General features: G+C 41.1%; 1 long non-coding RNA gene across 2 annotated transcripts in view; it reads left to right on the forward strand.

Moving 5' to 3' along the window:
- Nucleotides 1-19,703, forward strand: part of LOC134909655 (uncharacterized) — a 72,760-nt gene extending 53,057 nt beyond the window's left edge. For both annotated transcript variants that reach the window (XR_010175994.1, XR_010175993.1), the window contains exons 2-5: nucleotides 15,481-15,808; nucleotides 16,158-16,306; nucleotides 16,948-17,034; nucleotides 17,308-19,703. This is a non-coding gene — a long non-coding RNA (uncharacterized LOC134909655). The remainder of the gene's footprint in view (nucleotides 1-15,480; nucleotides 15,809-16,157; nucleotides 16,307-16,947; nucleotides 17,035-17,307) is intronic.
- Nucleotides 19,704-27,202: the final 7,499 nt, after the last annotated feature.

The raw sequence follows: 27,202 nt of genomic DNA on the forward strand, positions 1-27,202 counted from the left end.
GGCTGTTATCAAGTGTAAAGCACACACATATAGCCAAGACCCAGTATCACTTGGTAACAGCCGAGCAGACGAAGCAGCTAAGTTAGCAGCTGGTACCCCCAGACAGACAGACACCACACAACTGATGGTATTTAATACCATCAACACACAGAAGCTGTGTGAGATGCAAAATTTGTGTTCCACACAGGAAAAGGCAGTCTGGAAGGCAAAGGGATATGGCCAGGAGTCCTCAGGACTCTGGACGGATGGACAAGGTAAACCGGTGGCCCCCAGAGCATATCTTCCATGTTTAGCTGAGGCAGCTCACGGGTTGACTCATCTGGGCAAGGAAGGAATGTGCAAGTTGGTAAGAGCATATTGGTGCGCCCCAGGATTTTCATCTCATGCAAGTAAGAGAGCAATGTCATGCCTTACATGCTTGAGAAAGAATATCGGAAAGGCAATACCAACAGAACCATCTCATATCCCACCTACAGGCGGTCCTTTTCAGGTAATACAGATTGACTTTATTCAATTACCCCCTTGTCGAAATTTGAAATATGTACTTGTTTGTATAGATGTGTTCTCAAATTGGGTCGAAGCATTTCCTGCAGCCACAAATACCGCTATGTTTACTGCTAAGAAAATTGTGCAGGAATTTGTATGTAGATATGGTATCCCTAGAATAATTGAAAGTGATAGGGGTACCCATTTTACAGGTGATGTCTTTCAAGGAATGTGTAAGTTGATGGGAATTGATAGCAAGCTGCACACTCCATACCGTCCACAGGCGAGTGCGAAGGTGGAAAGAGTGAACAGCACTATTAAAAATAAACTGAGCAAAGTTATGGCAGAGACAGGATTGACATGGCCAGAAGCTTTACCCATTGTACTGTACAGCATCAGAACCACTCCCAGGTCCCCTCTTAATCTGTCTCCCTTTGAAATCTTGTTTGGTCGACAACCGCATGTTATGATTAACCCTCAGGATGATTTGAAGTGTAACAATGAAGTGACTGTAAAATACTTGATTAACATGAGTAAACAGCTAAGGAATCAAAATGATAATTTGAAGTTGGTGATTCCTGATTTACCAGATAGTAATTGTCATGACATTGAACCTGGGGATTATGTAATGATACGGAATTTTCTACGCTCAGGTTGCCTTATTGACAGATGGGAAGGACCATACCAAGTCTTATTGACTAGCACTACAGCATTGAAAGTTGCCGAGAGAGAGACTTGGGTTCATTCGTCCCATTGTAAGAAGGTTGCTGATCCAGAGAGGTCCCGTGATAAGGAACAGACGGTAGAGGAAGTTGTATCACTGGAGTGTCTGTTCCAGGAGGACTGAGGCGGCACCTGAGCATTGAAAATCACAAGATCAAAAGCAGTTGTCGATTCCCTGTTCCCTTTTATTGTTTTTCTCCACTTCCCATCCCCTCTCCCTCAAATTATTTTTTTCCCCCTTCTCATTCTTCTTCGTTTCCTCCTAAGATGGACTTGCCTCAAGAGACTGTGATCCGGATTTTCCTGTTGACCATGATGTTGACCAGAGCAGTCTGTTCCGGCGAGAGTACAATGGAGGTCGAGAGAGGTTCTGGAATGGGTTCTGATGACAGAGATGGAGGCGTAGTTTCCCAAGAACAACATAAGCAACAAGCAAAGGCGAGTATCAGAAAACGATCCGATAACATAGACCATAGAAGGAATTGTGAAGGATTGTTAGCTGAAGAAAACTGTATCTGTAGGCTCTGTGACAATGTGGTTGAGGATGGGTGCATCAAGAAATGCCAATCCAGTTTTAATATCCACATGGACCGGCATCCATTGAGTGACTATCACTCCTTAGTGGGTAATGTGTTAAATCAGACAGATTGTTGGGTATGCTCTCAAGTGCCTCAAGGCCATAGTAAATCAGGCTTAGTACCATTTCCTTTAACGATAGGGGAGGTACTTGAGCTAAGTGGTGGGAGGCCGGTGGACAGGAGGTTTAATATCTCCAGTCCTCCTAGTTTGAAGCTCCACCAATATCATGTGGATAGATCCCTAATATGTTTTAACATTTCCAATCCCCGAAAGCCGGGAAATTGGGAAGTGTCATGGAGTAACCAAACCATGACCTTTTCATATAGAGCAGATAGAATGCCGACAGATACAGAGCTTATACGCCACATAGCCAGTAGAGGAAAATCTTTCCGATATAGGTATACCCTAGGAAGTAGGATTACGAGAGTTGGAGAGGTATCACCAGGATACTGTGCACATATCGTACAAGCTGATACGTGTACTAGACAGATGGGAGAATTAGGGTTAGGAGATTTCACATGGAAGATGTGTAATATGGTTATGTCCTACTCCGTCCCATATGTTCTCCCCGATGATGCATATTTCATATGCGGGAGGAAGGCGTATAAGTGGCTTGCCCCAAACTCTGAAGGATTGTGTTATATTGGAAAAGTACTGCCTGAAGTAATGACTGTATCACATGCCAAAATGAAAGATATACACCGCGGTGCCCAAGCTCCTTATACTCATACTCATTACGAGCACGTAGTTAAACGGCACCTGATAGAAAGAACAGAGCATCCGGCCTCTGACATGATCCATGAATCCACCGGGATTCAGTTTCTACTTGCGTTAGACATCACTCGCACCGCCAGAGGAGTGTTGAATTATAAATACATATCTGCGCTCGCAAATTTGTTAGACAATATCACAGAAATGTATGATGACACGTTTAGGTATACTGGAAGAGAGCTTCAAGCTTATAAAACAGAACTGGTTCAGCATAGAATGGTTCTCAATTATCTCACGGCAGTGACAGGTGGATATTGTGTCACACTGACAACGCAGTACGGCGTGAAATGCTGCACATATATAACGAATAGTACCGAGGATCCGGTCGAGGTCATAGACCAAAAGATGGACGACATTCTCCAATTAAAGTGGGAATTTCGCAGGAGACACAATCTCACCCTTGCTGCTGTGAGTAATGAGCTGACTAGTTGGGTGTCATGGTTGAACCCGCGAAATTGGTTCTCTGGTTTAGGAGAATGGGCTCAAGGAGTCATAATGGATGTTGGGAAGTTTCTCCTATGTATCTTAGGTGTTGTCATAACGATTGGCTTGATATTTAGATGCGGTCAGGCTTTAATGAAGTGCAAACGTAGTACCAGGGTAATGAGTTTAAGGAGTGAGGAAATTGTAATTCCAATGGATTTGATTTATGACCCAACTGTAGAAACAATGATGTGATGAAAATGCGATTTCTACGGTCCGTTTCTTTCACCTGTTTTTCCGTTTTCTCCAAGGTAAAAAGACCCACCTGGACGAGGAATTTGACGAGCCTGTATACAGACAACTGATGGATTAAAGAAGAAGTTTTGACAACCTTATACACAGATATTTGATGAACTATGCCATAGACCCCCAGTTTCCCTAGAAATTTTAAAATTACGCTAGCCCAACACTTTTGTAAGTCTATGGACATTGACAAAGCTTTTTGCCCACACCATTTTGGCAAAAGCACAAAGAAGACTGCATTCAACAGACACCGAACAAGACTTCAACCGACAAATGTTCATTAACCTGACATAGAATACCACTGCATTTACCGTAATTATGTCTTTTGTTCATCTCTACAACCTTCAGGTAATTACACACATAGTCGATAGAGAATACCAGCACAGATATCAGCAATCACCTATTCCCCCTTTCATGTACCATCAACTAAAATGTGCTCCCCATTTTGTTACAACCACAGCCGAAAAGAGCTCGGTAAAGTTTGACAGCCCATCCACAGACCCGTACCACGGGATAAGAAGGAATTCAAATGTATACTTCACAATACCTCGAAGCTTGATTTAAAACACGTACGGCACGATGATACATGACCCCCAAACATGGATTCATACACACATGCTTCTGCTATCTCACTAGGTCATACCCTTTTCCTACCTTCTCCTCTCCTCCCCTACCCAACCATGGGAATGTATTTACACTTGACATATATTTTTCTCTTTTTGAAATGTTTTAGGAAGTGGCAGTTATTGTTGACTGCCAAAGGGTGGACTGTCAAAGTCAGAAAAATATCACGATGCACACTGCCATATTTGCACCTCATATGTGTCACTGCTGCGCGTGCGTGCGCTCTCCCGTGAGTGCTCATACTCGCTGGTGCGGGCACCCGAAGGCGCACGGTATGCGCATTTACGGTAGAGATTGTATGCGTCTAGCGGGCGACTCGTTCGTTACATATTTTCACCATATAATGTATTTTGTAGATTATGGTCCCTTTGATAGAATCTGAAAGTTTAGTTAATGTAGCATGTTCATGGACAGAGAAATCCCTCTTTGTTTGATACGAAGGGTCAGACAGGAGTAATACAGTGGTGTTTAGTATCCATCGGAAGAGTATTTAATTAGCAATATTCCGGTGTTGGTTTGAAGCGGATTAATCGCTCGTGCGAATAGTTATGGACATAAGAAGTTTATGTCCATTTACTATTATTTGCACTTACTGATCCATGCGGCGGGAAACCTAGTTTCCCACCCACCTGAGCAGTTGGAAGTAGACACAGCCCACCTGTATGAATCAACCTATGACCTTTTGTTATAATACGAAGAGGAATTCCTGTGTCCAATGAACAATGAGATTGTAGGGACCATTGAATTGTATTGTGTGTGGGGCATAAATAGACAAGCCGATCACATCCAGCTCACTCTTCAACGATTCTCATTGCTGATAATCGGGAGCTGGATGTCCAGAGGCGCATGCGATCGTTCCCCTTTGTGCGTAAGTTTTCTCCGCAATCATATTGTCTTTCTTGTTATTCTGAGCCATATCTCTCTCTCTCTCTTCTCTTTCTCTCTCGTTTCTCTTATATAGTTATTGTACTGATATTGTATTTCACGTGTAGTTATCTGGTTAGGTAGTCTATGTTATATTGGTAGTGTATGACTTGTATTGTATTATTCTTTTGAACATTCATTCATTTCCTTAAAAGGCGTTAGACCCTTAGACCGGTATTGTGTGTTCATTATATTGCAGTGGGTAATAGGAGCGTCTCTATCGCTCAAACAGCTTTAGCGTAAACCCGCTTACAAAGTGTTGCATTCTCATCTTATCACTACACCAAGGGTTACTGCATAATACACTGTTTTATGGTATAGTTATAAAGGTTTAACATTGTGAGCGTCTGCGCCGCTGGTGATCTCCTCGTGGTCCCGAGCGTCCGCTACGCTGTAGCGAATTATTACGTTAGTCGGCAGCCAATAGCGTGCCTGCCTGTGATCTCTTGGCCGTAAGCGAACGTGACGCTTGAGCGTCTCGACTACGGCTAAGCGATTGTTACGCAACGTGCGTACCCTTACGGTACTCCATACGTCAATAGCGTACAGTGTTCTTAGACCTCTTAAAGGGTTTTAAATAAGATAAATATTCAGCTTTATCACTATCAACCATTTTGCTCACAAGATCCTGTTCCTAACAACCATGCTGTCAAATCTAGACAGGTTAAGTCCTTATAGAAGAAAGAGCCTTGAACTAGCTGGTCATTTTCAGTGGCAGTCACCATAGACAATAAAATTTAGTTCCAAGGGAATGTCAGTGTACAGTATCTTATTTATTTATTAACAGTTTCTTATATAGCGCAGCAAATTCCGTTGCACTTTACAATTGGAAATAACAATGGTATAACAAACTGGGTGATAACAAACAGTCATAGAGGTAAAAGTCCCTGCTCGCAAGCTTACAATCTATAGGTACAGTAAATAGGCATGTATACACAAGGGAAGGTGATATCTATTGAATAGTTGTCCACCAGATTGCAATGGTTCTTGGAGGGATGTATGATGTGATCATATAGCAATTAAGAACCGGGTTCAAGAGGAAGGGAAAGAGAAGAATGAGAAGACATGTGAGGATATGTGTGGACTGTACAGAGTGGATGCAATTTGATAAGAAGGTTTATGAAAGTTATGTGGGCGGTTCTGGAATTTGATATGCTTGCCTAAAGAGGTGAGTTTTCAGGGAACGCTTGAAGGTTTGGAGACTGGAGGAGAGTCTTATTGTGCGTGGTAGGGCATTCGACAGAGTGGGTGCAACCCGATGAAAGTCTTGCAATCGTGAGTGGAAGTGAGTAATGAGTGTGGATGAGAGATGCAGGTCTTGCGAAGAGGGAGGAGGTTGGGTTGGGAGATATTTTGAGATAAGCAAAGTGATGTACGTTGGTGTAGTTTGGTTAATGGCCTTGTGTGTGAGTAAAAGTATTTTATATTGAATGTGGCAGAATACAGGTAACCAATGGAGGGACTGACAGAGTGGATCTGCAGACGATGAACGTCTAGCGAGGAAGATTAGCCTCGCAGCTGCATTCAGAATGGATTGTAGTGGTGACAGTCTCGTTTTGGGAAGACCAGTTAGGAGACTATTGCAATAATCAATGCGGGAGATAATGAGAGCGTGGATTAGAGTTTTAGCAGTGTCTTGTATAAGGTAGGGTCGTATTTTGGATATGTTTTTTAGATGCATGTAACATGATCTTGAGACAGATTGAACAAAGGACAGATCAAAGTCAAGGATTACACCCAGGCAGCAAGCTTGTGGGGTAGGGTAGATAGTCGAGTTTTCAACAGTGATAGAGATGTCAGGTTGGTACCTACTATTGGCCGGTGGAAATATAATTAACTCTGTCTTTGAAATATTAAGTTTGAGGTGGCGAGATGTCATCCAGGATGAAATGGCAGAAAGGCAGTCAGTGACACGGTTCATTACAGATAGGGACAAGTCAGGGGAGGATAGGTAGATTTGAGTATCATCTGTGTACATATGATACTGAAATCCAAAAGAGCTGATTAGTTTACCAAGTGATGAGGTATAGATAGAGAAAAGCAGAGAACCCAAGACTGAGCCTTGCGGTACTCCAACTGAAAGAGGTAGCGAAGAGGAGGTAGATTCAGAGAAGTGAACACTGGAGGAGCGAAGGAGCAAGAAAGGGCTGTGTCTTTAAAACTTAGGGATTGTAGTGTCTGTATGAGAAGAGAGTGGTCTACAGTGTCAAATGCAGAAGATAGATCTAGAAGAATAAGTATTGAGTAATGGCCTTTAGACTTCGTAGTGACCAAATCATTAATCACTTTAGTCAGTGCTGTTTCTGTGGAGTGTTGGGAACGGAAGCCTGACTGAAGTGGGTCCAATAAAGTGTATGAGTTAAGAAAGTGTGTGAGTCGAGTGTAGGCAAGTCTCTCAAGTAGCTAAGAGAGACAAGGGAGCTGAGAGATAGGGCAGTAGTTTGAGAGAGCATTAGGGTCAGAATTTTGTTTTTTTTAAATGGGAGTAATCACTGCATGCTTGAAGAGTGAAGGAAAAATACCAGTAGAGAGTGAGAAATTACAGAGGTTAGTTAAGGTAGGGATGAGCACCAGAGACAGAGCTTTACTTATTTGTGAGGGTAAAGGATCAAGAGGAGAGGTAGTAGAGAAGCAGGATGAGAAGAGTGATGATACTTCATCTTCATTTGTGGGATCAAATGAAGAGAGAGTACCAGAGGGTTCAGGTACAGAACAGAGCAGGTCACTGGCTGCTGAAGAGCATACCATTTCATCTCAGATCTTATCAATCTTCTCCTTGAAGTAGGAAGCAAGATCCTGAAGTAGGAAGCAAGATCTTTTGACAATGCTAACAGGTATTGTTCAATAGAAATCATTACTGTATAAGGGGTGTGCAATAAGGTTTATGGATACACAAAAAGTATTTTATTTACAAAGTGAACATTACATTTATTCAAAGTATTTGGAGATAATGGAGTCTATGCAAAGTTGCACATGTTCAAACCCCTTTTTGAAGTAACTGAACCAGTCCAAAGCTGGTAAGTCTTCTACATGCTGGATGAAGGTCTCCACTGCAGGTTTCAGTGACTAAAAGTTAACCCCATGCATCTTTCGCTTGATTTGTGGGAACACGATTAAGTTGCAGTTCATGTGCCAGAAAATACACCACTTTCCTGGACTTGTGGGCAGGTGCATTGTCATAGTGGTGAATGGCACCACGAGTGCGAGTACTTGGACAGTGCCTGGAAATGGCTCCCAGCATTTATGGGTGGCTTACCCATATTACAAGCCAGCATGCCTGCAGACTGATGAGACCCTCTCCCAGGCAAGATGCAACGAGTTTGCAAACTTCTTTGCAGATAAAATATCCACCATCCGGGCTGGAATCTCCACAGTGCCATCAAAGGAGTGCCAAACTACAAAGCCTGCCAATATAAGCTACCTGCCTTCATGGACCAGCTTTGACCTAGTGGATGTAAAGGACACTGCTGAAATTGCTCGGATTTTGCGTCCCACCACCTGTGATCTGGACCCAGCCTCAACCAAGCTTCTAATAGGTTGTATGGATATAATTGGTCCTGTCTTTACAAAAATTGTTCAATGCTCTTTGCAGACAGGCATTTTTCCTGGACCCCTAAAGGAAGCAATTGTCAGACCGCTTCTTAAAAAACCTAATTTAGATCCAGACTGCATGACCAACTACAGACCGGTATCAAACCTTCCTTTCCTAGGAAAGGTTATTGAGAAAGTCGTTGCAAATCAACTGGAAACCCGCCTGACAACCCATGATATTTATGATCCATTTCTATCAGGATTCAGGAGAAGACATAGGCCCTCATTCCGAGTTGATCGGTCGCAAGGCGAATTTAGCAGAGTTACACACGCTAAGCCTACGCCTACTGGGAGTGTATCTTAGCTTCTTAAAATTGCGACCGATGTATTCGCAATATTGCGATTACAAACTACTTTGCAGTTTCTGAGTAACTTCAACCTTACTCTGCCTGTGCGATCAGTTCAGTGCTTGTCGTTCCTGGTTTGACGTCACAAACACACCCAGCGTTCGCTCAGACACTCCCCCGTTTCTCCAGCCACTCCTGCGTTTTTTCCGGAAACGGTAGCGTTTTCATCCACACGCCCATAAAACGCCGTGTTTCCGCCCAGTAACACCCATTTCCTGTCAATCACATTACGATCGCCGGAGCGATGAAAAAGCCGTGAGTAAAAATACTATCTTCATTGTTAAATTACTTGGCGCAGTCGCAGTGCGAATATTGCGCATGCGTACTAAGTGGATTTTCATTGCGATGCGATGAAAAATACCGACCGATCAACTCGGAATGAGGGCCATAGCACTGAAACAGCCCTGGTGTGTGTGTGTTAAATGATCTTCTGATGGCAAAAGACAGAGGTGACTGTTCAATATTAATCCTTCTGGATCTCTCGGCAGCATTTGATACCGTGGACCATGGGCTTCTGATTGAGCGACTGATACATTTCTGTGGTCTGGATAGCACAGTCCTAAGCTGGTTCAAATCATTTCTCACAGGCAGGTCACAGAGAGTATCATCTGGATTATACTCATCACCACCAGTGGATTGCCATGTGGTGTCCCACAAGGTTCCATACTATCCCTCATGCTTTTTGCAGTATACATGCTCCCATTGGGCGAAATAATCAGGCGCCATGGCCTGGTCTACCACTGCTATGCAGATAATACACAACTGTACATGTCCTTTGCTCCGGGCACTGATAACTCAATAGCAACCCTAAATGGCTGTCTAGCTGAACTACAGGAGTGGATGAGCGCCAGTTGGCTGCGACTGAACCTGGATAAAACAGAGGTCCTTATGATACGACCGCAACATCAAAGGACAAGACTGCAGCATAGCCAACCAACTGGACTTACACTCGGGGATTCAGAATTACAGACCAGTGATTGTGTGCGGAATCTTGGCGTTGTCCTGGATGGTGGCTTGACACTTAAACATCAGATATCAGCCACAATCAAATCCTCATTCTTTCACCTGAGGAACATAGCCAGAATCAAGCACTTAATTCCCTCAGATGATATGCCAAAAGTCATACATGCATTTGTATCATCTCGTTTAGACTACTGTAATGCCCTCTACCTTGGTCTACCAGCAAATGAATTGCACCGCTTACAGCTGGTGCAAAACACAGCTGCCAGGCTATTAACCAACCAGCCCCGTTCTAGTCACATAACACCCATCCTCTACTTCCTTCACTGGCTGCCTGTAAGATGGCGAATCATCTTCAAGATTGGCTTACTGAGTTTCAAAGCATTACATGACCAAGGCCCAAGGTACCTGAAACAGCTTCTGACCCCATACTGCCCCACTCGATTACTGCGATCTGTAGATGAAGGACTTTTAGCAGTACCTAGAATCTACCGTAATTCATCTGGGCTCCGACTCTATGGAACTCACTTCCCCACACAGTGCGAGAGGCCCCAACTATAGAATCCTTCAAAAGTAGACTCAAGACTTTTCTGTTTATTCAAGCATTTCCATAATGTCCCTTTCAGTATCTTCATGCTTCTGTATTTTGTGAAAATGTACTTCATTATTTTCTGTACTATATTATGCTATGTATCTGTTAAGCGCCTTGAGTCCTATTGGAGAAAGAGCGCTATATAAATAAAATTATTATTATTATTATTATTATTATTATTACTACGTGGCATACCTGTATTGGATGGCATACACAGTGATGGTGCACTGCTGCACAAGTGGTACAGTAGCTACATGACCAGTCATGGCCACATTAACAACCACTATCTGCTTGGCCAAGCTGCTCTCCTGTCAAAACTTCTGTGGCAACACACCTCCAACTGGGATCAACTGGGCCGACTGTTGTTTGATCTTGGGGTCAAAACTGTAGATCCTGGATGCATCAACACTGATGATCTCCCAGATAGAGTTTGAGTGACTGCCATTAACCCCTGCTAGCATGTAGTGGCACCAAGTCATCCGATCCTCCTTCTGCTCTTGAGTCACCTGACGAGGCACCCAGCATGCAGAAAGATGCCTATCTCGTCTTTATCTGGGCTATGGTAACCCTGGTATCCAACTCACCTATGGCCTGCATGGCAGCAACGTCCTTGGTGAAGGTGGACACATGTCAGCTGCAGCACTCCTCGCCTTCCAGGGACCGTGTCCAGTGCAGAAATTCTGCAAACCACTCAAACACAGTGGTTCAAGATGGTGCTTCCTCCCCAAGATCATCTTACAGTCGGTCAAAACTCTCCTGCTGTCGAAGACCACTCTTGTAGTAACAGAAGATCATGACTCTCCAGTGGCCTCTGTTGAGATCCATAAGTTTGTGAAGGAAGTGAACATGCTGACTTCTTTGATTTGTAGTGCTGCTTATACTGTATATGGTTCTGTACCTTGATATTTCAGAAAAACTTTAGTCATAGATTACAGGTCACAACCGGTGCACTGCACATCCGGAAAACTTATTGCACATCACTTGTATTTCTAACTCTAGCAATCCCAACCATCCTTTATTTGTTTCAAACTTCTGTCTGAATAATCAGTCTCTAGGTAGATGGTCTGCCAGCTGAGGAAACCTACTATCCAAATGTCCACTCCCAAAAGAAAGTCTTTTCAAAATTGTTGGGGTATTACCACAGCCCAACGCATGATATCTCCCACATGGCCAAACAATTTTTCTTGTCCACCAGAAAAATGCAGGCTATAACAGCTTATGTCTAACAGGAGACATGTCTAACAGGAGATATAGATATATATCATAAGCTGCAACGTAATCAGACTGGACTTTGGACAATTTATTATGTGACTCCATGTTCACTATTGCAAAGTTCAGGTGATTTAAAAGAAAATAAGCCTCAGTTTGTTTGACCAGGATATCATCCAGTTATAGAATTATTTGTCATTCTCTTCGATTGTAATGCTGGCCCTACACTAGGTCAATATTGTGTACGAGTACACGATACCGATCTATCATTCGACCCATTGCATGCACATCGCCACAGGTTCTATTCCCACCTTAAGGGTGTAATGGACACCCATGAGTGGAAATAGTCCCTGTTAGTTGGCTTGTAACCATCGGTATTGTCACATAACTGCATTCCGATCAGCCGTCCCCCCAATTTCGGAGGTACGATAAATTATACGGTGCAAAAGCACCGCACAATCTACCGCACGCCCGATGGCTGGCGGCGCGGGGGGGGGGGGATCATTAGTATGACTCACATCTAATGCAAGTCGTGCTAATGTATGGCCAGCATCAGAGAAACTGAGACTACTGGTTCTAAAGATTCTAGATTTGTATCCCTGGCTAATCCATAGATTTTCTTCTACGTAAATCCTTGGATTCATTAATTGTACTTGAAGGTGCAGTACTCCTTTTCACTAAAAACTGTAATCCAGCAACTCAATATAGGCAAATATAAATTGTAGAGACATTTTTACTTTTGTGTCTGAAAAGTGTCATAAGTTTAAAAGGAAGAAATTGAATTTCTGAAATAAGTGTAAAGCACTGTGTGGCATAGGCAAAATGAATGCACCATACTTTTTTACATTTTTCTCTACATACAGTAGCATTCTGCACAGAGCTACAATCCCCTGGTAAAGATTTTAGTTATAATCTCTAATATTTTATTCCCTTTGCATCAGTGGTTTGTTGATTTTCAATGTCCTCAAAAAACATAAATAGGAGTCCTGTCACTAATTAGCTGATTGTGCTGTCTCTGAAGCAGCTTGAGCCAGGCTAATTGAGTGAATGATGCGAAAGAAAAAAATAATGCAAATTTGCTTGTAGAGAGGTGAGTCCAGAAAATACAGATATACAAAGCAGATACAGCTACAGATATACAAAGCAGAATAAAATTTATATTGACATAAATGTTTGTTACATAATCAGTGGCACATGCAGGGGGGAGGGAGACCCGCGAATAGCGGCATTTTGCCACGAGGGGGTGGGGCTTAAAAAATTAGCTGCAATATGGGGCCTAATCAGTGGTACCCAGTTCTTCCTGTAGATGCTGCTTGGTGAGTGAGGTGTGGGGACCTTTATAAAAGAAAATAGTAAATAAAGTGCAATGCTTATTTGAACACCCCAGTATATAAATCTCATAATGTGGGTAAATATTCCTGGATTTACAGTAGTGAAAGTGGTGTAACTAAGGTCTATAAATGGAGTGGAACAGTTTGTAAATAAAGATTGTGGGACTTATTCAGACCCTGTCGCAGATGGGCAAAAGTCGCAAACAGACGATTGCAGTTTGCATGCTTGGGCCATCATGATGCAATCACATCCCAGAAGGATGCGTACACTTCATGACTGACAGATGACGGGCACCCAGGGGCGGCGATGCAATGTTGGTGGTGAGCATCGTGGGAAATGCAGGCATGTCATGGCAGTTTTCGGGGCCAGCCGATGACGTAGCTTGTGTTTCCTGCAATTGGAAACATGGCGGTGGTAGCCATGCTGCGTAGGCAGAGGTCAACCTCTATTTGAGGTCTTTGTGATGTGATCATAAAATTGAATTGTGATCACATCACGGGGCGGCGCCACACACATAGCAAAATATGCGACCAACTCTGAATAACCCTGTGTGGCAGTAACTTGTTGGAAATTTCCTGCATATCCAGACTGGTAATTACATTACAGTTAGTCACCCTGAGTGTAAAATATAAGTTTAGACATGAAATACTATTTAGCATGTGAATAATATTGTGAAATAGGTATACAAAATAGTGGAATTGTGCAGCAATATTTTTTTTTTTTAACTTCTAAGTGATAGAGACTGCTGGGTTAGTGCAGAGTTGATTGTAAGTCTATGAAAACAGTGGAGAAGTAAGCTAGTGGAGAAGTTGCCTATGGCACCAATGCTGCTACATATAATTTTATAGAATGCACTGGATAAATGTTGATTGATTGCCATGGGCAACTTCTCCAGTGGCTCATTTCTCTACTTTTTTCACTGCTTCATACATCTACACCCCAGTCACATCTCTGCTTAGTGCAGGTAGTCAAAATTCAGTGAGGGTGTATCAATGGAGCTGCTGGTCCTCTGTGCATAAAGGTGAAAATATTAATGTTTATCCATGAAGACAACAAGGGTGTAATTACAGGCCAATTACGGACCAACTAGCTTTCAACTATGCATCATGCCCAATAATTACACATCTTAAAAATCTAAATTTATATTCTTAAATAATTATTTATAAAAATGTAAAAAATTGATTAGAAAAAAATATTTAGCAAAATTATATAATGTGTAGCATATTATCAATTAATACAATTTTAAAATTTTGTAAAATACATTTCATGAACTCGCTGCAAATTACCTAACATGGAGGAAGTGCACCTCTACTAACTTTGGCCTCATTAATGGAGAAGATGCCTTTACTAATGTTGTCAGGATTTAGGTAAAAATAATTGTATACCCAAGAGGTGGCTTTTTTGGTCTTATTCCCAGATATGACAATGGCTGTTTTTTTATCATAAGAAGGAACTGCTGCTATTGGTGGCTAACTTAAAAATCTAAATTTATATTCTTAAATAATTATTTATAAAAATGTAAAAAATTGATTAGAAAAAAATATTTAGCAAAATTATATAATGTGTAGCATATTATCAATTAATACAATTTTCGAAATTTTGTAAAATACATTTCATGAACTCGCTGCAAATTACCTAACATGGAGGAAGTGCACCTCTACTAACTTTGGCCTCATTAATGGAGAAGATGCCTTTACTAATGTTGTCAGGATTTAGGTAAAAATAATTGTATACCCAAGAGGTGGCTTTTTTGGTCTTATTCCCAGATATGACAATGGCTGTTTTTTTATCATAAGAAGGAACTGCTGCTATTGGTGGCTAACTTACACAAATAACATCCTCATCATCAACATCCTCATTAGCATCAGAACACAAATATCCCCCTCATCCTGTTGCAGTTCCACACCAGCATACTCAATTTCTATTATGTCTCCATCTTTACTTGTACTGCTCATCCCCAAATTTGCAGAGGGGGCAGAAATAGTGGAAGGAAGCTTCTCTATGAGTATAAGATTAATGTAGCAGTTGCCAGCTGTGAATAATCGCAGCCTGGCATGCCTTGCATTGCAGTAAGATGAGCATGGCTACATCTGTAGGTGCTAATTCACTTACTGCATTTCCCCAATGTTTGAGCCAAGCACATGCGCAGGACCCACTCTGCACATGTGCAGAATGGTTTCTGCCATTGTGGCGCAGATATGCGAATGCCTCTGCCTGATTCACAGGCAGAGGTGTACACGGGGAAGGATGGAGGAGAGGCGGCCTGCTTTGGGGAAAATGGGGGCACGTCACACCCATTTTCCAGGAGTGGCGAGGTCTAGGAAGCCGCGTGAAGAGAAAGCTTAAACTTACTTACAAAATTAGCAATCTTTAGTGAATCAACTCCTTAGATCTGAGTACTCAATCAGTGCACTAGACGAACTACTACTAGCAGCAGGCAGCAAGAAGAGACCGGTGTCCTAATGTGCAGTGGGAGAATGTGTACTTAGAAGGTTCAGTATGTCTTCTACTGGCTATATTATTTATGTATATTTATTGTGACATAGCTAGCTTTATGGTAACCACTTATGTTATTTATATGAGATAAATGTTTGATTCAGAAAATTATTTTTGTAGATCTCTTCCATACAGCCTATACAAGACTCCTGGACTTGCTCCAATGTTCTCCAGAGCAGGGACTTGGATTGCGGAATGATACGAACCTAGAATATAAAATCATGGCTTACTGTGATACAGAGACACAACTATGACTTGTTAAGAGCTAACTATGCACCCTTCATGGGATTGCCACACTCACTCTAAAATGAAGAATTTGGAAATACCGGTGAATGAAGCTATGGAGTAAATATCTATGTCTAAAAGCACAACTGCACAAAAATACTCAAATTGACAAAGTACGCATTATTGCTAAACAGGATAGATAAAGGCTTATTGACAAGAACAGGTAATTACATAACAACATCAAATTAAAACTTTTAGATTTTAGATTGAAATTTTTGATTTATACACAAATAACACCCTTCAGCAATCAGTCATTTCTACTCTATAATTTAAAACAGTAATTGGAAAGTAATTGGAAGTGAGCTATAGCACATTTCTAAAAATTGCATTTTAAAGTTGAAGTTATGCTTTTATAAAGAATATATATTTTACTGCATTTACCAATAATGAGAATGTACTATTGTTACTTTTGTACCTTTCTATTTTCATTGCTTGCTGGCTATAATATTTCAAAATGTAGCAGATATGATGAAGTATACTGTTCTTTGCTCTTTCTAACATCCTTTATTAAGGAATAAGGAGGATTAAGTGAAAATCTTGAATGTATCACACCAAAAAAGAAGTTTTGACACTTTGTCTCAAGCAGAGAATATTGATTAGTAGGAATACAACAGAGAGGAGAAAAAAATATTTTTTCTACAGTGAGTCGCACACAAAGAAGGTTGGTATCCTATTGCTTTATCTTTTTGTTTTATTAATTTAATTTTTTTCATACATGCGAGGATAAATGTAGCTATAATTTTGTGTAATATATTATCCCATTACTGCCTTCAATGATTCTGAATTTCTTTTTGAAAAATTTTGAACTTTTGAGATGAACAGGCAAGGTGCAACCATTCCTACGCATAATGGAGGCAACCATTGATTTTATGGGCTCATAAGTATACTCTTGAGATTGTACATACAGGTAACAGTGATATTGTAATTATATATATTCGATATAAGTTGTGTGGCAGGACACAAGCAAATGGTGTAAAGTACTTAGGGGGTTATTCAGAGTACATAGCAGTTTTTGCTAAAATAGCAAAACCTGCTACAGATAAAATTGCATGTTGGAGGCCACCCAGCATGTGTAGCGCTGCCCAGAGATGTAATCGCAATTCAGTTGCGATCACATTGCAGAAATATCCGTGCATGCACAATACTGCCACAGTGCATGCGCACACGGCCAATACACGGGCATTTGCGATTTTATTATCATTGCTTCCACCTCTGAATACTCCCCTTAGTTCTGGTTTACCCTACTCTTTCCCTGGCCCTTAGTTTCTGTAACTTTCAAACTTTTCTGCCCATCTGTTTCAGCTCTTCTTTGATCTGTTTGTGCAGTCAATGGAACTCAGGTGGAATGCACAGGATCCCAGAAGTAAGTAGCTGTATATGGAGAAAATGGTAAGTATCTCAACCCAGTGCATTTCATTCAGCATAAGTGCAAGCTCCAGTGCACCAACCCCTCTTTCTACAGTAGTAGGCCAACAGATGGAATGAAGCCAGCATTGTGTGTGTGTGTGTGTGTGTGTGTGTGTGTGTGTGTGTGTGTGTGTGTGTGTGTGTGTGTGGGGGGGGGGACAAGTTGAAATTCTGAATAATTTTTTTAAAAATAATTATCTTTTATACATATATATATATATATATATATGTATATATATATATATATATTTCCAGCAGCAGCCGGCACTCACACAAATTCCAGCGTGCTCTGGTGCAAAGAACAAGTGTATTATTTCATATTCCATAATCGTCAACGTTTTGGAGCGCGTAGCCCCGTCATCAGGACTTAGCAACAAACAGGTACAGGCAGAGAGACAGTACTTACCCACCTAAATTCCCCCAAACATTTAAGTCGCCATTCTCCACTGCTCCTGCAGCGTTGTGCACTCCGGGCCAGCTTCCGTCCCCGAACTTCCGGTCCAAGAGCAGGCTGTTGTCAAGGGAACCGCTGGTTTGCATTCCACTTGGCAGCGTCTTGCGTTCCAGGGTGGCTGGAAGACAGAGCATCACCACAGAGGCAGAGAGGCTGCAGAGGAAGAGACAACAGCACAAATACATAAAAAAAATATATACACAAAAATGTACATAAATACACAACCACAAATATAAACACAGATACAGCATATCAAAAAATCATCTCAGGGAAAAATCTATACAGGTCACTTATAAAACGGTACACTGTGAAAACAAACCGTCAAAGACTAATTATCAAGGCAAAAAGAAAAGGAAAAAACATAGTCCCGTATTAACACCAGATCTAAAATAGAAGCATTTGAGCAAGATCACCTAAAAACGCTATCTGAGGACCCTGCTGGTGATTGGCGGCAAAAGCTGGAAACCCAATGTTTACAATGCAAGCGAGATCTGCTGAAATTTAAAAAGAGCAAAAAATGCACCGTGGACACTGATTACGAAGATAACCAAGTGTACAGATGGCTTTCGGGTGGAGAGTCTAACACCAGAAGGCAATATCAATGTCCTAGGAGACCTTGGCATAAGAAATCTGCCACTTCTGCTCAAAATGCTCATAGATCCAGCTCTGATAGTGAATTTGCAATGTCTGAGATAGACGAGGACACAAATGGTCCATCTGTCCCTTTAGAGGACACTTCTTAAGAGACCGCTAATCTGGTAAAATCTTTGCCACCCGTCGGGGTGGCTAGAACCAAAGGGGTAAGTGCTGTCACCCAGAAGAAAAATCGTTGATTTTCAATCTTTCTCAACGTCATCTAAAGGCAGATGAAATTGCAGTCCTCAATAAAGGCCTCAGCTTCGTCCCTACTAACCTGCATGACCAGTTTATTTGGATGAGAGATCTACATTTGTTCTCTATGAAATTACGCCTTAAGAAAAGTTTTCCAAAATGTACCTACAAATTTGGAGTCTTCAATTTTTACCAACTTTCTCAATAAATCATCGAAATCTATGTTTGACCATATCTCCTCCAGTGCATCATTAAAATCTTTTCATAGATTGCTTGATGACTCTGTCACTAAATTTACAGCAGCTTCGTCAAAGGTTAAATTTAATCCATCCAAAGATGAAATTCTCGCACTTAAAGCTATGGAATCATATGATGATATTATTATCAGTCCCGCCGATAAAGTCGGGGCCATAGTGATTTTGGATCTTCAGTTTTATAGAGATTAAATTTATGACCAACTATCTGATAAGGAAGTTTATGTGAAATTACCTTCTGATCCTACTACCTTATTTCAAAAGGAACTTAAGGAAATCCTGGAATCTGCTAAATTATCAAACAAATTACCTGAAAAAAATCGTGAAAGCACTGTATATAAAGTATCCTAAAGTACCGGTATTATACACACTCCACAAATTGCATAAGCATCCTTCTTATTGGCTGTCCAATTATTTCGGCTCCTGACTCCATCTACAGACTGGTGGCTCAATTGATGTACTCAATTCTCCAACCGCTCTTGCGGCATCAAGAGACTTTTCTCAAGGATACCACCACTTTCCTCCAGAGGATTCAAGCTTTGACCGACCTGCCTTCTTGAACTCTGCTTTGCTGTCTTGACGTGTGTAGCCTCTACACAGTAATTCCTCATGATGGGGGCATGCAAGCTATGAAAGGGTTTTTGGAATCTGAACTTTCCTTTGATAAGAATGAAGAAAATGAAAGTCCAGCCTCTGCTATTCTGGAGGGGATAAATCTACATCTAGCAGGAGCCACACTAACTTGCTTTTTAATCTATTCACCTAAATATTTAACATCTTTAAAAACTGACACACACTATTCAATAATAGTAATCCGAAGAGGCTGGACTTTCCCTTTTCTTCATTCTTAGCTAATTTTTGAAAACCTCCTCATCATTAGAGGTCTTGCTGCACCACCATGGCTTGGTGGCATCCAAAAATAACATTCTCTTCAAACCAATTTTACCCTGATGAAGTCCTTTTAAGGACGAAATGCATTGGTTACAGAGTGTTTCTTCTTCACAAAAGATGGCAATCCTCCAAATATGATATATCATTTATGGGTTTGATTGCCTTATATTTTATATGAAGTTGTATGTTTAAGTGTACAATAAAAAATCTCTTATCCTTAATATCTGAATTTAGTAGCTGAATGATATTTTTGTATTTTTAATTATATCTGTCCGCCCTCAGAATCTGTTTGGTGTATGTATGTATATATATATATATATATATATAGAGTGTATATATATATATATATTTATATATATATATATATATATATATACACACACACACTGCTCAAAAAAATAAAGGGAACACTTAAACAACACAATGTAACTCCAAGTCAATCACACTTCTGTGAAATCAAACTGTCCACTTAGGAAACAACACTGATTGATAATCAATTTCACATGCTGTTATGCAAATGGAATAGGTGGAAATTATAGGCAATTAGCAAGACACCCCCAATAAAGGAGTTGTGCATCTGCAGGTGGTGACCACAGACCACTTCTCAGCTCCTATGCTTTCTGGCTGATGTTTTGGTCACTTTTGAAAGCTGGCGGTGCTTTCACTCTAGTGGTAGCATGAGACGGAGTCTACAACCCACACAAGTGGCTCAGGTAGTGCAGCTCATCCAGGATGGCACATCAATGCGAGCTGTGGCAAGAAGGTTTGCTGTGTCTGTCAGCGTAGTGTCCAGAGCATGGAGGTGCTACCAGGAGACAGGCCAGTACATCAGGAGATGTGGAGGAGGCCATAGGAGGGCAACAACCCAGCAGCAGGACCGCTACCTCCGCCTTTGTGCAAGGAGGAACAGGAGGAGCACTGCCAGAGCCCTGAAAAATGGCCTCCAGCAAGCCACAGATGTACATGGGACTACTCAAATGATCAGAAACAGACTCCATGAGGGTGATATGAGGGCCCGACGTCCACAGGTGGGGCTTGTGCTTACAGCCCAACACCGTGCAGGATGTTTGGCATTTGCCAGAGAACACCAAGATTGGAAAATTTGCTACTGGCGCCCTGTGCTCTTCACAGATGAAAGCACATGTGACAGATGTGACAGAGTCTGGAGACGCCAAGGAGAACGTTCTTCTGCCTGCAACATCCTCCAGCATGACCGGTTTGGCAGTGGGTCAGTAATGGTGTGGGGTGGCATTTCTTTGGGGGGCCTCACAGCCCTCCATGTGCTCGCCAGAGGTAGCCTGACTGCCATTAGGTACCAAGATGAGATCCTCAGACCCCTTGTGAGACCATATGCTGGTGCGGTTGGCCCTGGGTACCTCCTAATGCAAGACAATGCTAGACCTCATGTGGCTGGAGTGTGTCAGCAGTTCCTGCAAGATGAAGGCATTGATGCTATGGACTGGCCCGCCCATTCCCCAGACCTGAATCCAATTGAGCACATCTGGGACATCATGTCTCGCTCCATCCACCAACGCCACATTGCACCACAGACTGTCCAGGAATTGGCGGATGCTTTAGTCCAGGTCTGGGAGAAGATCCCTCAGGAGACCATCCGCCACCTCATCAGGAGCATGCCTAGGTGTTGTAGGGAGGTCATACAGGCACGTGGAGGCCACACACACTACTGAACCTCATTTTGACTTGTTTTAAGGACATTACATCAAAGTTGAATCAGCCTGTAGTGTGTGTTTCCACTTTAATTTTGAGTGTGACTCCATATCCAGACCTCCATGGGTTAATAAATTTGATTTCCATTGATAATTTTTGTGTGATTTTGTTGTCAGCACATTCAACTATGTAAAGAACAACGTATTTAATAAGAATATTTCATTCATTCAGATCTAGGATGTGTTATTTTAGTGTTCCCTTTATTTATTTGAGCAGTGTATATACACACACACGCAGTGTCCAATAAGATGGAGGTGCACTCTCCAGTAAGAATTTCTTCAACAAGATTCACAATAGTAAAAGTTTATTCCAGTTGAAATCAGGCTTATTATGGTCGACGTTTCGATCCAGTTTTCTGAATCTTTATCAAGACAAGCTTCTGCAGTAATGATTTTAAGGTACATCCATAATACAACTGTACAGAGATAAAGACAAACAGAACACACTTAGTCTCCCAGGCCCCCAACACATAAATACATTTTTAGGATTTAGTAATGTGCAAACAAGGCTCAAAATTATGGACAGATTTCCAAATAGCTATACGAGAGAAATATATTGATTACTAATATCACCTTTAAAAGTGCTTTGGATAGAATTAATAAGATAAGAGAAAAATACGATGCTCACTACCACCAATATAGACACCAGTGGACAGCAATAACCCTCAGTTCAAATAATACTCACAACAACAGTCAGCAACTGTCTCACAAGTTGCTAGGAAAGGTTTCAAAGTAGCCCTTAGACACACAGTTAATATATCTCACTCACTGCAAAATATAGTATAGTATGAGACACTATCAAGGACATATCACAATTACAGAAAGACTGAAGGCTTCATTACTCACAGTAGGTCAGTAATAGTCAATTCATCCATGTAGGTCAATAGTTAAATAGCACAAAGTGTCATCACACTGTAAAAACCAAATCTTTAAATCAAATCACAAAACAACTAAACACTGCACAAAAAGCATTAATAATCAGCCAGTATTACTTACAATAGAGGAGCAAGTCAACCACTCGACCATGTTGGAGCCACACTGAGAACAAAATACCAACTCTGCCTTAAGGTACACACTGGTAGATATGTCTGCCGATCAATTGATCGGCGGATATATCTATGGACGGATCGGGCAGTGTGCTGTGCATACACACTGCCCAATCTGTCTGGGCCAGACGTCATGAACTGGGCGGGCGTGTACACACGCCTGCCCAGTTCAGCTGTCAATCACCACCAGCCGCCGCAGCATGTGTACAGGCAGTCGTCCGACCGCCCGTACACAGCGACGCACCAGTATATCGGTAGATATACTGGCCGTCGGCTGTGCTGTGGGGCCAATGCAATATGTCTGTGAATGATGGAGTTCCCAGATGTATTGCCCATACACACTGGCCGATGGACCCGCAATATATTGACCATTCAAGAGAATGGCCGATATATCGGCCAGTGTGTACCCACCTTTATAAACCTTGGCACAGGAAGTGCAAGGTGTTACAGGCAACTACATCTGTATCAACACCCCATGCCCATAATCACACAGCTCTCAAGAACCTACCACACAGCAAACAACAAGCATACCACTAACATAAAATTCAACCTAAAACACATGGCAACATATAGCTAAAATGCTGTTGGAGCTGTGGCTCGTGTCCGATGCAGGAAGAGGCATGCGTGTACCACTCACAGGTAAAAGGAAGCGGTGTGCATTCCACGCGGTTCTGGACAACATCCAGATGGTGCATCAGGCAGAATCACGACTGTACACTTTAGGACACACCTCCCACAACAACCGGTTACCCAGCAACCTTTCATGAAATAAAGAACCATACAGTGTGTTATAAAACAAATACAGTATGCCGGACTAATAACTGTGCCTCGGCTACCATGCACTCTAAAACATAACCAAGGGAGACAAAAAAGGGCAAAAGAACGTTTATACAAATATCCATCATTTGGACAAATAGTGATCAGCACTATAGATATTTAGCCAATACATAACAGTTCAGGAGTGACATAATAAAGAATACAAATCAATGTGTAACATACACATCAGTGTGTAACATGTGTTAGGGACCCGGGAGAAAATAAATGAGGCAAAAAGCAATATATTCACAAAACAAAAATTCAGGCTAAAATGTACATATAGGTGGATACAGTAAAGACCTAATTCTGCGCTATAACAAGCTACACCCTGGAAGGTACCCTCTTTTAGATAGAGTACAAAGAAATATGTGGGAAATGGGGTTTCCAAGGGAGCTATATGAGAGTGTTACTCATTAACTTTTTCTAATGTTATTCTCCAAATTATGACCACAATTAACTAAAACAAACAATTTATTCATATATTAACAATGAACCACAGTTGGTACAATTACTGTGTCATCATCTTATGAACAATACATCATTATTAAAAGCATATAACTTTAAAACCATAGATGTTGTGATATTTTGTAGGTATGAAATATCTTAATCCAATGGCATCTCCAAAGAAGATCAATGGATGTTTGATCTTAGATCCATAAATAACCAACGCGTTTTGCCCAATGGACTTCATCAGGGGTTTAAACATCAAAGGAGTTTGAATAGCCTTGTACGGTATATAACAGTGTGGTGGTGATAGTCTCACAATTAAAAGATCAGTATAATAATGCAATGGTAAAACAGTGATGCAGAGTCTACTGTTGACAGCAATAGGGTTGAATAGATCAAGCTCATTTTCTATATCCTGTCTATTGTTATTAGCAGAAAGTAAGATATTAGTCCTTTTATACAACAACATATCTGCAGCACAGTTCAGAATCTCCGGTTCCAGCTGCTGCGAGCTTTCAGGGGAACAAACAACTTCTTCTGTCAGTGTTATGGATGCCTCCTATTTGCAATGCAGGTGGGTAGAACAGACTGCTAGTAACAATGTGCATAGATGTGTATCGATATAATCAATTCAACATCATACAGAATTATAAGTATAACTGTCAATAAAACTACCAGTACTACCAGTACTATGTTGATTTCCTATATAAGGAGTTAATCAATTTGCCACCTTGTAGATCGATTATAACATCCAGAAAATGAATCTGATGCTTAGAGATATCAAACGTAAATTTGATGGGGCAACTGGGCTGATTAATATTTTCTACCATCTCTAAAAAAAGATTCTTTAGTGTTATCCCATAGGATGAATATGTCATCGATGAAACTTTTATAAAAACGGATCTTCGAGCCATAACATGGGAGGATGTATCTGTTCTCAAATTGAGTCATATACAGATTGACATAAGACGGCACCAAATTGGAACCCATAGCTGTTCCAGACTGCTGGATAAAGTATGAATCATTATACTTAAAGTGGTTTAAACTCAATACAAGATTTGTTAAATACAAAACATACTCAGTAGGTATAACTGGGTTCGGGCTTGTAGTCAATTTATCTCTTAATGCTTCCAGCCCATCCTGATGTGGGATAATCATATATAATGATTGCACATCCATAGTTGCTAGAAAAACATCATCAAGTGGTCCCTCAATTTGTCTCAACTGATGTAGAAAGTCTCCAGTGTCACGAATATAACTGCCACTCTTACAAACATAATGTTGTAATATATAATCAATATACTGGGCTACTGGTTGTAGGAGTGAGCCTTTGGCAGCTTTAATCGGCTGCCCGGGAGATTGAATTAGGGTCTTGAGGATTTTGGGAAGCGTATATATGATCGGACATCTAGGCTGCTTAACCTTCAGAAACTCAAATGTGTCCTCATCAATCGAACAACTGTCGAGACCTCTCTTTAGACATGCATTAACCCTGTTTTTAATAGATGGAATAGGATTAATCTCAATCCTCAGGTAGGTTTTAACATTGGCTAATTGCTGATTGATTTTGGCATCATAGTCAATCCAATACTGGATGACAATGGCTCCGCCCTTATCGGCCGGCCGTATCACGAGTGTGGAATCAGCACGTAACCGATTTAAAGCTGCCCTCTTGTCTGCGGTCAAGTTGTCAAATAAACGAGGGGGAGAAAATGCATGGTATATCCTTGTTAACCAACCTCAGAAACGTCTTTAAACTGGAATTGTTGGTACTTGGATCAAATTTAGACGCCTTTTTGAATGTTTTTTTTTACTCTCCATGTTGCTCTTATCAGCAAAGAATTCTTTTAAGCATAGATTCCTCCCGAATATATACTGATCAACTGTATCCTGAAAGGATTGATGATAAAAGGATGGAACAAATGACAAACCTCTTGCCAAAAGACTTAATTCAGACTGGTCAAGGAACTTATGGGAGAGGTTGAAGACAGTACTTAAGTGCACATCCTGCATCCCCTTTTTTTGAATCCATCCAGCCTCGTATGTGGTCAATGTTTCTGAGATCTCCAGTGGATGGTGGAAGACCCACGGGGTCCGCTCCTGTATCTAAAAAATGATGAGTGCCACTACGATGCGTATGATAATGATCTGTATCAGATGTAGAAATTGAAGATTTAAATTCACGTGGAAATGGTGTCTGTCTACGTTTCCTAAAAAAATCGGCCAGATCAATCACTCTGTTTAGGATTACTGTTCCCTAACAACCAACGGTACACCGTATGTGTGACAACACATCCGGTGCTTTGTGTCGCACAGTGGTTAAAGACACGCAGTTACTTTCCTAGCCCTGGTCCTGACCATGGACTACACTAATTGCTGATCTGTATTTGGCTATATACTAGGCAATATTGTATTATATTGTATGATGTTATTGTTACAAGTGTACAGTTATGTTTATATTTGGAATATGTAGTTTATGTTTATATTTGGAATATGTAGTTTAATTAGTTATACTGTGAACAGGATAAGTGGATGCCAGAGTTGTTTAATATAGTTAAATCAGTCCATTGTAATTTAAGCCCCCTAGCTGCACAATCAGATGTGAGTAAGAGAAGCAGGGTAAACAGTAAACAGGTTATGTCTGGGCCTGCAGATAATCTGATCATGTACACACCATTGTGTGCAGGATCCCAGACACCTCATCTCCACTCCTCTGTGACACCCTCACTGACCTGCTTGTGTGATGCATAGACGGGGAGGGTGTAACAAGGGGAGTGACCTCGACTGAGGGGATAGAGAGAGGGTGAATTTTTGTAAGGGGCAGAGAGAGGCAGGAGACTGGCTAAGAAGTAATGTACTGTCAGGAGTTCCAGGAGGGAATTGTCGTGTAGAATTGGATTACAGAAGTGTACTGAACTGTGTTATAAATGATTCTGTTAATAATCCACGTTTTTTTTTCATCTACTACCAAGCTTGAGTAATGTTGAACCCGGTATCTTCACAATATGATTTTGATAATCAGTGGTAACTGTCGTTAATTTCGAAGTTAACTCTCTTCAGTATGCGTCAATCTGTGATTGAAGCCTATCAAGCCAATTGGTGCTCTTATCATCACATAATGTAGGGACAGATGTAATTTCAAGTTGCTCTATCTCACTTTTCACTTTCTTTAACTCATTACCCGCTTCCTCAATAACAAGAACCAACAGATGTATGGAGCTCTTACTGAGGACTGAACACAATCTGCTGCAGAATACCAGGTTCTTTCTCCCTAATGTCGGTACATTATTTACCCAAAACCCTCTTGGTATCAACTTCCGTTGATGGTACTCAAACAAGAATTGTCTGTGAAGCTGTAAATCAACTTCAGTGCATTTTAACTTCAATATTCTGTAAAAAAAAAATCACCTGATGTCTCGGCTGGCAAGGTGTCGAAGTCTAATTTATCAAATAAAACCTTTTCTATTTCATCATCAGTGAAGGCGATAGTTCCCTGTTCTGCCTGTGACAATAGACCTTCATCAAAGGTAATGACATACATAAAATAGCATACATAAAATATACACATAAAACACAATACTGTTTCGTCAAAATGTCTCATTCCACCAGTGTCCTTTTTGTATCCCTAATGCTTATATACATTAAATATAAATGGGTGTCAGGAAATATGGTATGTTGAAAACA

This window comes from Pseudophryne corroboree, chromosome 4 (assembly GCF_028390025.1).
Source record: "Pseudophryne corroboree isolate aPseCor3 chromosome 4, aPseCor3.hap2, whole genome shotgun sequence".
NCBI classification, from domain to species: domain Eukaryota; kingdom Metazoa; phylum Chordata; class Amphibia; order Anura; family Myobatrachidae; genus Pseudophryne; species Pseudophryne corroboree.